Source organism: Arachis stenosperma, chromosome 9 (assembly GCF_014773155.1).
Source record: "Arachis stenosperma cultivar V10309 chromosome 9, arast.V10309.gnm1.PFL2, whole genome shotgun sequence".
NCBI lineage: Eukaryota > Viridiplantae > Streptophyta > Magnoliopsida > Fabales > Fabaceae > Arachis > Arachis stenosperma.
This window is the reverse complement of record NC_080385.1, coordinates 36,042,981-36,053,074: the sequence shown is the minus strand read 5'-3', so window position 1 is coordinate 36,053,074 and position 10,094 is coordinate 36,042,981. Positions and strand designations below refer to the sequence as shown.

Below are 10,094 nucleotides of genomic sequence, written 5' to 3'. Positions count from 1 at the left end.
ATTAACTACTTAACTTTTTGTTTGATTTTAAAATTCTTATCTTTTTCAAAACCACCTAATTACTTTTCTCTCTCTAATTTTCAAAAATCATTAACTTCTTTTTCAAAATTCTTTTTAATTTCTCTTAATTTTCGAATTCTAACAAAATTTTAAAATAAAAACAAAAATATTTTCCTTTTTCTTTTAATTATTTTTGAAAACTCTCTCTCTCATCTTCTTCTATTTATTTATTTAATCACTAACACTCTTCTTTTCTTCTTATAATTCGAACACTCTCTCCCTCTCTGTGTTCGAATTCTTCATCTCTTCTCTCTACATCATTCTTCTATTCTTTTCTTCTTCTACTCACATAAAAGAATCTCTATACTGTGACATAGAGGATTCTTCTTCCTTTTCTATCCTCTTCTTTTTCATATGAGCAGGAGCAAGGACAAGGACGCTCTTGTTGAAGCAGATCCTGAACCTGAAAGGACTCTGAAGAAGAAGCTAAGAGAAGCTAAAGCACAATAATCCAGAGAAAACCTTACAAAGAATCTCAAAAAAGAAGTAATGGCCGAACCCAACAACAATGCAAGGAAGATGCTTGGTGATTTTACTACACCAAATTCTAACTTCCATGGAAGAAGCATCTCAATCCCTGCCATTGGAGCAAACAACTTTGAGCTAAAGTCTCAATTAGTTTCTCTGATGCAACAGAATTGCAAGTTTCATGGACTTCCATCAGAAGACCTTTTTCAGTTCTTAACTGAATTCTTGCAGATCTGTGATACTGTTAAGACCAATGGAGTTAATCCCAAGGTCTATAAGCTTATGCTTTTCCCTTTTTCTATAAGAGACATAGCTAGAACATGGTTGGACTCTCAACCTAGAGATAGCCTGAACTATTGGGATAAGCTGGTCAAAGCTTTCTTAGCCAAGTTCTTTCCTCCTCAGAAGCTGAGCAAGCTTAGAATGGATGTTCAAACCTTCAGGCAGAAAGAAGGTGAATCCCTCTATGAAGCTTGGGAAAGATACAAGCAACTGACCAAAAAGTGTCCTTCTGACATGCTTTCAGAATTGACCATCCTGGATATATTCTATGATAGTCTGTCTAAATTGTCTAAGATGTCATTGGACCATTCTGCAGGTGGATCTATTCACCTGAAGAGAACGCCTGCAGAAGCTCAGGAACTCATTGACATGGTTGCAAATAACTAGTTCATGTACACCTCTGAAAGGAATCTTGTGAGTAATGGGACGCCTCAGAGGAAGAAAGTTCTTGAAATTAATGCTCTGAATGCCATATTGGATCAGAACAAAATGTTGACTCAATAAGTCAATTTAATTTCTCAGAGTCTGAATGGATTGCAAAATACATCCAACAGTACAAAAGAAACATCTTTTGAAGAAGAAGCTTATGATCCTGAGAACCCTGCAATGGCAGAGGTGAATTACATGGGTGAAGCCTATGGAAACACCTATAATCCCTCATAGAGAAATCATCCAAATTTCTCATGGAAGGATCAACAAAAGCCTCAACAAGGCTTTAACAATAATGGTGGAAGAAACAGGTTTAGCAATGGCAAGTCTTTTCCATCATCCTCTCAGCAACAGACAGAGAATTCTGAGCAGAGGCCTTCTAGCTTAGCAAACATAGTCTCTGATCTATCTAAGGCCACTCTAAGTTTCATGAATGAAACAAGGTCCTCCATTAGAAATTTGGAGGCACAAGTAGGCCAGCTGAGTAAAAGAGTCACTAAAACTCCTCCTAGTACTCTCCCAAGCAATACAAAAGAGAATCCAAAAAGAGAGTGCAAGGTCATAACCTTACTTGGTGTGGCCGAACCTAGAGAGGAGGAAAGAGGACGTGAATCCCAGTGAGGAAGACCTCATGGGACGTCCTCTGGACAAAAAGGAGTTCCCATTTGAGGAACCTAAGGAATCTGAGGCTCATCTAGAGACCATAGAGATTCCATTGAACCTACTTCTGCCATTCATGAGCTTTGATGACTATTCCTCCTCTGAAAAGGATGAAAATATTACTGAAGAGTAAGTTGCTAAGTACCTTGGAGCAATCATGAAGCTGAATGCCAAGTTATTTGGTAATGAGACTTGGGTGGAGGAATCCCCCTTGCTCACCAATGAACTGAATGACTTGGTTAGGCAGACATTACCTCAAAAGAAACAGGATCCTGGTAAATTCTTAATTTCCTGTACCATAGGCACTATGACCTTTAAGAATGCTCTGTGTGACCTGGGATCAGGCATAAACTTAATGCCACTCTCTGTAATAGAGAAATTGGGAATTTTTGAGGTACAAGTTGCCAAATTCTCATTAGAGATGGTAGACAAATCCATGAAAAAGGCTTATAGACAGGTAGAGGACGTGCTAGTAAAGGTCAAAGACCTTTACATCCCTGTTGATTTCATAATCCTGGACACTGGGAAGGATGAGGATGAATCCATCATCCTTGAAAGACCCTTCCTAGCCACAGCAAAAGCTGTGATTGATGTGGACAGAAGAGAATTGATCCTTCAATTGAATGAGGACTACCTTGTGTTTAAAACTCAAGAATCTCCCTCTGTAACCATGGAGAGGAAGCAAGGAAAGCTTCTCTCAATGCAGAGTCAAACAAAGCCCCCACAGTCAAACTCTAAGTTTGGTGTTGGGAGGCCTCAACAATGCTCTGAACATCTGTGAAGCTCCATGAGAGCTCACTGTCAAGCTATTAACATTAAAGAAGCGCTTATTGGGAGGCAACCCAATTTTATTTATCTATGTTATTTTCTTTTTTTAGGTTGATGATCATATGGAGTCAGAAAAACAACTGCAAAAAAATTAAAGAAAAATAAAAAATAGCATAAAAAATAGCACACCCTGGAGGAGAAACTTACTGGCATTTAAGGGTAGCAGAATGGGCATTTAACGCCCAGTCTGGCACCATTCTGGGCGTTAAACACCAGAAAGAAGCAACAAACTGGCATTAAATGCCAGAAACAGGTTGCAGCTTGGCGTTTAACGCCAGGAGAGGAATAAAAGCTGGTGTTTAACGCCAAAAAGAAGCAGCAGTCTGGCGTTAAATGCCAGGATTTCACAATAAGGAAGTTTTGCACGCCTAAAAGGAGCAGGGATGAGAAATCCTTAACCCCTCAGGATCTGTGGATCCCACAGGATCCCCACCTACACCACCTCTCTCTCTCCCCCTCACACATCTCTATAACACTCCACCCAAAACACCACTCACCAATCACATCCTATCCTCTTCCCTATATTCTCTTCACCAATTACCTCCATATCTCTTCTCTAAAAACCCCACCTACCTCACTTTTAAATTCAAACACTTTTCCCTCCCAAACCCACCCAATTCTATTCGGCCATTCTCCCTCTCTTTCCCTATAAATACCCCTCTTTACGCCTTCATTTTTACACATTACCACCAATACTTCTACCCCTTGGCCGAACCACATACCACCCTCCATCTCCTCTATTTTCTTCTTCTTCCCCTTCTTTCTTTCTTTTTTTGCTCGAGGATGAGCAAACCTTTTAAGTTTGGTGTGGTAAAAGCATTGCCTTTTTTTGTTTTTCCATAACCATTTATGGCACCTAAGGCCGGAGAAACCTTTAGAAAGAGGAAAGGGAAGGCAAAAGCTTCCACCTCCGAGTCATGGAAGATGGAGAGATTCATCTCAAAGGTCCATCAAGACCACTTCTATGAAGTCATGGCCAAGAAAAAAGTGATCCCTGAGGTTCCTTTCATGCTCAAGAAGAATGAGTATCCGGAGATCCGACATGAGATCCGAAAAAGAGGTTGGAAAGTTCTCACCAACCCCATTCAATAAGTCAGAATCTTAATGGTTCAAGAGTTCTATGCTAATGCATGGATCACTAGGAACCATGATCAAAGTATGAACCCGAACCCAAAGAATTGGCTTACAATGGTTCGGGGGAAATACTTAGATTTCAGTCTAGAAAATGTAAGGTTGGCATTCCACTTGCCAATGATGCAAGAAAACACACGCCCTTACACTAAAAGGGTCAACTTTGATCAAAGGTTGGACCAAGTCCTCATGGACATATGTGTAGAAGGAGCTCAATGGAAAAGAGACTCAAGAGGCAATCCGGTTTAATTGAGAAGACCGGACCTTAAGCCTATGACTAGAGGATGGTTGGAGTTCATCCAACGCTCCATCATTCCTACTAGCAACCGATCTGAAGTGACTGTGGATCGGGCCATCATGATCCATAGTATCATGATTGGAGAGAAAGTGGAAGTTCATGAGATCATACCTCTAGAACTCTACAAGGTGGCTGACAAGTCATCCACCTTGACAAGGTTAGCCTTCCCTCATCTCATTTGTCACCTATGCAATTTGGCTGGGATTGACATAGAAGGAGACATCCTCATTGAAGAGGACAAGCCCATCACTAAGAAAAGGATGGAGCAAACAAGAGAGCTCACTCATGGACCTCAACAAGAGCATGAGAAAATTCCTCATGAAATTCCTGAGATGCCTCAAGGGATGTATTATCCTCCACACAACTATTGGGAGCAACTCAACACCTCTTTGGAAGGCTTGAGTTACAATATGGACCAACTAAGGGTGGAGCACCAAGAGCATTCTATTATTCTCCATGAGATTAGAGAAGATCAAAGAGCTATGAGGGAGGAGCAACAAAGGCAAGGAAGAGACATAGAGGAGCTTAGGCGTTCCATTGGATTTTCAAGAGGAAGAACTAGCTGCCATCACTAAGGTGGACTCGTTCTTTAATTTCCTTGTTCTTATTTTTTCTGTTTTTCGATTTTTATGCTTCATGTGCTATCTATGTTTGTGTCTTCATTACGTGATCATTAGTGTCTAGTTTCTATGTCTTAAAGCTATGAATAATTCCATGAATCCTTCACCTCTCTTAAATGAAAAATGTGCCTAATTACAAAAGAACAAAAAGTACTTAGATTTCAAATTTTATCTTGAAATTAGTTTAATTATTTTGATGTGGTGGCAATACTTTTTGTTTTCTGAATGAATGCTTGAACAGTGCATATTTTTTATAGTGAAGTTTATGAATGTTAAAATTGTTGGCTCTTGAAAGAATGATGAACAAAGAAAAATGTTATTGATGATCTGAAAAATCATGAAATTGATTCTTGAAGCAAGAAAAAGCAGTGAAAAAGAAAAAAAGTAGCGAAAAAAATTTGGCAAAAAAAAAGAAAAAAGGAAAAAGAAAAAGCAAGCAAAAAAAGCCAATAGCCCTTTAAACCAAAAGGCAAGGGTAAAGAGGATCCAAGGCTTTGAGCATTAATGGATAGAAGGGCCCAAGGAAATAAAATCCAGGCCTAAGCGGCTAAATCAAGCTGTCCCTAACCATGTGCTTATGTCATGAAGGTCCAAGTGAAAAGCTTGAGATTGAGTGGTTAAAGTCGTGATCCAGAGCAAAAAGAGTGTGCTTAAGAACTCTGGACACCTCTAACTAGGGACTCTAGCAAAGCTGAGTCACAATCTGAAAAGGTTCACCTAGTTATGTGTCTGTGGCATTTATGTATCTGATGGTAATACTGAAAAACAAAGTGTTTAGGGCCACAGCTGATAAACCACTATTTTATGGTTTACAATGTGTTTAATTGTGTGGTTTTATCATGGTCTTTACCCACTTATTCATATAATTAGCATGCATTTATATTTCCTTCCTAAAATTATTACATGATTGAAAACTTACTTCCTGGAGACCTTTAATTAGGTATTTTAATCCCCCTTTATTCCATTCGATGCCGTGATCTGTATGTTAAGTGTTTCAGGCTTTATAGGGCATGAATGAGTGGGAGATTGGGAAGGAAGCTTGCAAAAACGGAAGGAATACAAGAAATTGAGAAGATGACTAGCGAAAAGTGACGCGTACGCGTCAGGGACGCGACCACACGGAAGAGAAGAATTCGCAGTGACGCGGCCGCATGAGTTACGCGAACACGCGGATTGGAAAAGCAGAAGCGACGCGGAGGCATGGACGACGCGCCCGCATGGAAAAGCAAAATGCCGAAGGACGCGTCCGTGTGAATGACGCGTCCCCGTGACGTGCGCGATCTGCAGAATTTCAGAAGTCGCTGGCAGAGTTTCTAGGCCAGATTTCAACCCAGTTTTCGGCCCGGAATTACAGACTAGAGTCAGGAAACATGCAAAAACGGGGGACAATAATTCACTCTGCACAATTTTTAGATTTAGATCTGGATTTACTCCTCCCTAGGTTTTTCAATCACTTGACATTTTATAATTAGAATTTTTGGAAGACTTTGCTTTTTTAGCTTTTGAGAAGAGGCCACCTCCGGTACTAGTCATTATATTTCGCTATTTGCTTTTTACTTATTCTTTCATGTTCTTAATTCCCCTAGAGTTGACATTGGCTTATTTTTACAAGTTATTAATATAGACTATTTTTATTTTTAATTAATCCTTTTTATTATTATTTATCATGTCTCTTTTTAATTCCTTTTCCTATGTTATGAGTTCTACGTTTACAATGAGCAAGTAGTTCCCTTACTTGATGGGGAGTTGATTGAAAGGAACCCTTGAGTTGGGGTATTTAAAGGAGAAATTGTAATTGGGCTCATTGTTGGAATGCCCTCTAGCCACTGACACAAATCCTTTTCAATGAGCGGATTGGGACTTGTGAATAGAAATAGCAATCCAACTTGTTTGACTCTCCCTTACCTAGTAAGGGGTAACTAAACATAGCAATCTTCAATTATCAATTAATCTTGAAAGTACTTCAACAAGAATAGGGCTTCCAACTAATCTACTCCCAGTCAAGGCTTTTATTTAGAATTAATTAAATTCTCTATTTTAGTTTCCTGTTATTCAACTCAACCATTTTTGAAAACACCTGATTGATAAAATAGCACATCTCTCTGCAACTCGTTGAGAGACGACCTGGGACTCATACTCCCAGTATTTTAATTTAAATTTTGTGACAACCCTTCTAAATTGATAAGCGGATTTTCGGTTGGTTAAGGACTGTACTTGCAACGCATTTCTATTAATAATTTCTTAACCCGCCAATTTCTACCACGTCAATTTTTGGCGCCGTTGCCGGGACGTTGCAACAGTGTGCTAATTTATTGATTGGTATTTATTTTAATTGCAATTTTTCTTTTCATTCTGTCACTATAAACTGTACGTTTCTTTCGTTAAATGATGCGTTCACTTCCTGATCCAAGCTTGCCAGTATTTGACCCTGAGATTGAAAGAACTCTTTCACGTATAAGGCAAGCTCGGCATCGGCGACTCCTCTTTGAGGATGAACCTGAACCGTCATCTAAAGAAGAAACAAGCTCCCTCTCTACTGATCCAGTTCATTTACGTGCAGGTGACATGGCAGCACCCAGAAGAGTCACTATCCAGGAGGAAGGAGCCCCTGATTTTACGCTCTAACCATTCCAGGCACACCACCCAACAGTAGCTGTAGATTTTGAAATAAAGTCTTCACTACTTAACTTGATGCCCAAGTTTCACGGCTTACCTGCTCAAGAGCCTATCAAGCATCTTAGGGATTTCCAGACTGCTTGTTCTACTGTTAAGCGTGATGGCACTGATGAAATCTCCATTCTGTTGAAAGCCTTCCCGTTTTCTCTGGAGGGAAAGGCAAGAGAGTGGTACTACACTCAACCCAGAGCAACTGTTTCCAATTGGGATACACTTAGGAGAGAGTTTCTGGATAAATTCTTTCCAGCTGATAAGCTAAGGAAGGACATGTCTATGATCGTTCAGGATGAATCTGAGACCCTCTATGAATACTTGGAACGCTTCAATAATCTTCGAGAAGTATGCCTCCGTCATATGATTGACAAGATAGTGTTGCTCGGCTACTTTACATAGGGTTTGAAATCTCAAGATAGGACCACATTGAAAGGTACTAGCAATGGTTCTATGAAAAAGTACAAGACAACGGAAGAAGCATGGCAATTGATCAGCGACTTAGCTGACTCTACTAGGAATCACAGGCAGAGACAAAGTCAGTCAAGAGCTGTTGTAGAGGTATCCACTAGTAAAGAGACTGCTGCTATAGCTCAGAGCTTATGTGAAATGACCAACTTGCTGAAGCAGATGCAACTGAATCAACAACAGCCTCAGCAAGTTCAGCCTTCTCCACCACAGTACAGCCAGCAGTTAGTTCCACAAAGAGTATGCGGAATCTGTGCAGATTACAGTCACTATACCGATGAGTGTCCGCAACTCCAACCAGAAGACAACACTGTAGCAGCCACTCATAACTTTCATGACAGCCCCAATCAAGGGTACAATCAAGGTGGCAACTATAACCAAGGATGGCAGAATAATTCTAACCAGGGTTGGAGGGACAATTATAACAGAAGAGGCAGAGATAACAATGGAAATCAGAGGTGGAATAGCAATAACAACTTCAGGCAGCAGAATCAGAATCAGGCCTATAGAGCACCTCATTTAAGACAGCCTCAAGCATCTCAGCAGACCTCTCAGATCACTTACCCCTCTTCATCTTCTAATGATGAGTTACTACAATCTATTGATCGGAGACAACAGGCCATGGAAAACAACTTTACTTCTACTCTGAATGGTTTGAATTCTACTTTGCAAGCCCTTGTCTCACAGATTGGATCAATGAATAACTCCAACAACCAGTCCTCAAGCTCTGGTGGACTCCCCTCTTAACCATTACCCAACCCAAAGGGTGGTATTAATGCCATCACCCTAAGGTCCGGAACCACACCACAAGAGAGGAATCAGGAAGAGCCAAATCCACCTGAACACACCTCAGCTGAAGAGGTAGTGGAAATAGAAGATGTTGAAGAAGAAAAGAGCATACAGGACATGGCTGAAGATGAAGACGCCAAATCACAGAAAGAAGCACCAAAGGGCGCAGACACTATAGAGGACGCCGTTCCCATTCCATTTCCACAACTTGCAAGGAAGCCCAGGAAGCAGTTGGAACCTGATCCCAAAATGGTAGAAATTTTCAAAAAGGTTGAGGTAACTGTTCCCCTTTTTGATGTCATTCAACAAGTACCTAAATATGAAAAGTTTCTAAAAGATTTGTGCATACATAAAGACAAAATTAATGAATTAGAAACTATTCCTTTAGGAAGTTCTATATCTGCTTTAATGGGAAATATACCTCAAAAATGTAGTGATCCAGGTCCATGCATGGTTAACTGTACCATTGGAGTGTGATATTTTCTGACTGCATGTGAGATTTAGGAGCATGTGTTAGTATAATGCCTTTATCTGTATATGATGTTTTGAGGCTCCCTCCCTTAAAAAGGTCGGCAGCTCGTTTTGTGTTAGCAGATAAAAGTGTTATTACAGTGGCTGGAGTTGCTGAAGATGTATTGGTGGGCATTAAAGGTCTCACTTTCCCCATTGATTTTTACATCCTAGATATGCCCCAACATGACTCAGAGAAGCCATCATCAATCCTACTCGGAAGACCTTTCTTGAAGACCTCGAAGTTCAAATTAGATGCTTTTTCAGGAACATACTCTTTTGAAATAGACGACCGAGTAGTAAGCTTCAATCTGAATGGAGTTATGAAGTACCCTCCAGAAGATCACTCTATCCTCCGGTGTGACATCATAGATGAAACCGTAGCTGAAGTTCACCTAGAGGAGTTTGAAGAGAAGTACATAGGACAAGGTCCAAGTGTGGGGACATTCCCAGAGGACAATGAAAGTACTCTACCACTACCACCATCTCCAGATAATTCAGAGTCTGACCATGAACAGAAGTCAGAGTTGAAACCTCTCCCTCCACACCTCAAATATGCTTACCTCGAGGACAAACAAAAGTTTCCAGTTATCATTGCACGGGACCTCACTCCTGAACAGGAAGAGCAGTTACTTAGTGTGCTGAGGAAGTACAAGAAAGCAATTGGGTGGAGTTTAGCAGACATAGTAGGCATCAATCCTCAAGTCTGTGAGCACAGAATCTTTTTAGAAGAAGGAGCAAGACCCGTTCGTCAACCACAGAGAAGACTAAACCCCACTATCATAGAGGTTGTCAAGAAGGAAGTGACCAGACTACTAGAAACAGATATTATCTACCCCATTTCAGACAGTGAATGGGTGAGCCCAGTACAAGTGGTGCCCAAG

General features: G+C 40.4%; 1 non-coding gene across 1 annotated transcript; it reads right to left on the bottom strand.

Annotated features, from left to right (window-relative positions):
- Positions 1-942: 942 nt before the first annotated feature.
- LOC130952784 (small nucleolar RNA R71) lies at positions 943-1,050 on the bottom strand. Its single transcript, XR_009074960.1, has one exon. It is a non-coding gene; the product is annotated as a small nucleolar RNA R71 (small nucleolar RNA).
- Positions 1,051-10,094: the final 9,044 nt, after the last annotated feature.